Below are 2295 nucleotides of genomic sequence, written 5' to 3'. Positions count from 1 at the left end.
TCTGCGAAGCTGGATAGCTTGGATATTGAAGGGACGTCCTAAGGGTAGCAATCATTTATGACCCTGTCTCCATAAAGAAACCACGTCAGGTTTAGTGGAGGTTGAACTGAAAATAGAGAAATGAGTAGTTGTGAAGTAGAGGTACGGAAATTAAGAACTTACCCTAAATTTAACCAGTGAATTAATCACCGAGGACCTACAAAGGAGCGCCAAGAGTCTACTAGTTGCGGAGCCGCAAACTTGTGGGGAGAATGAAGCAAATGGGTTCGCTCCGGGATCACCCTTTGGTTAGTTACCCTAAATCTCACACAATATACAGGAGCCATTGGATGAACCGGGAAATATCTAGCATGGTGAGTATGCCATCTATCAAGCGGCGTACATGCACCATTGGGGAACAACGCCAGAAACATCGAGAAACCTCAAAGGTATCGATGGTAGGTAAGGTATTTTGTGTTGCGTTGGGACCACAAACGACCACCCAACCCAAACCATAGTAATGTGATATAAATTATGGCAATGTAAATTAAAAGGTGTAACATGAAATAAAAACAATGCATTAACTCTTGTCACCATGTTTAAACCTTCGTACATTGCTATTAAGTTGACAAGATTAAGCGATATCTATATTGTCATGGTCATATATAATTTATGTTTTTTTCTTTTCATGTGTGGTAAATTGCACAAACATTAAGTGACCATGCTACAATAAGTATCGATTACGTTCATGGTAAAAGTAGGAAGAAGAAATGAATTAAAGTTAATTACTATTGATTATTTTTATGGTAAAAATATGAAGAAGAAATGGATTCATGTTAGTTTTTCTATTTAAAATTAAAATTAAAATATTTTACTTATAATAAAATATCTTATTTATAATTAATATTGATTTTATTATTATTATTATTACCATTTAGTTAGAAGGATATATATTAACTTCACATTAGATAAAAAAAGAGTGATATATTTAACTTATATTAAAGTCCAATAAACATTTCTTACCTAATATGATGATGTTACTATCTTTTAAAAGCTTTATGACATTTTATTAGATTTTGTTTATAAATATGATTAAGAGAATATTCTTTAATACTTTAAAAAGAAGTTCAAACGGTTAGATTCAATGGTGAAAGGGGAGGATGGTTTTTCCATTTGACAAGGTTCAATTCTCATGAGGGCCTAAACTAGAGTCACGCGGATACCTTGAGAGGGTCTTTGTGTTGTGTAGCAGCCCACAAATCATGGAGCTTAAGTAACTCCATAGAGAGTTCCTTCTATTTATACCTGAATCATTTCCATTCAACTGAAAGTATCACCTTCCATATTGGTTTTTTGTGTTCTATTATAGTGTGTTACAATACATAACCAAAGAGGAGTTAAAAGTGAAAAAATTATATTTTCATCATAGTGAATGAGTTGAAGCCTCAATTTTTAGTTTTGTAATTATTTTTGCCTCCCATAGAATCTTACTACAAAGTATTTTGGTTGCAAGCTCAATCAAAGAGTCATTTTTCAGTTATGTCGCACAATATTTTGTTTTTAATATGTTTTACTATGTGTTGTAAGTCTGTGTTGTTACCGTGTGTTGCTATTATGCATACAATTTCTGGATTTTTCTTCTTTGCCTCAAACCAAATAGTGGTATCATACCAAGTTCAAGAAGAAAATTTTGGAGTTTATTTTTGTTGCAAGGAATTTCGATGTCAAAAGTTGTTTTGAAGGCAGATTTACCAAAACACATTTGCAAGCAAGAAGTTTTTTCTTTAACATTTGAATATGGAAGCAACATCAAGCATAATCTTGACCAATCATCAAATACCTCAATTCAATGGAAAAATTTATGAGTATTGGGATATTACAATGAAGGGTATGTTTTCTTCTCAAAGGTATTTGGGATTTGGTGGAGAATGGGTTCCTAGAACTAGCATATGCAGTAGCAAACAATGCTTTGAGACAAGCATAAAAGGATTTTCTCACAGACAATAGGAAGAAGGACTCTAAATCCCTATTCTACATTTTTCAATCAGTTCATGAGAGCATTTTACCAAGGATTGTAGCAGCTGCAAAGTCCAAAAAAATATGGGATATTCTTCGGAAAACTTATCAAGGCATGGAAGAAGTGAAGACAACCAAGATGCAAATGATAGGAAGATATTTTGAAACCATATGCACGGAGTCTAAGAATATAGACTCATTTTTCACACACGTTATTGGATTGGTTACTCAAAACCAAGTCTCATGGTGAGACACTTGAAGATAGGAGTATAGTTGAGAAAATTTTAAGAAGATTTCCAT

This window comes from Pinus tabuliformis, chromosome 2_2, assembly GCF_031772625.1.
Source record: "Pinus tabuliformis cultivar Carrire ecotype Pingquan chromosome 2_2, CPIR1, whole genome shotgun sequence".
Lineage (NCBI taxonomy): Eukaryota > Viridiplantae > Streptophyta > Pinopsida > Pinales > Pinaceae > Pinus > Pinus tabuliformis.
This window is presented reverse-complemented; position numbering follows the sequence as displayed.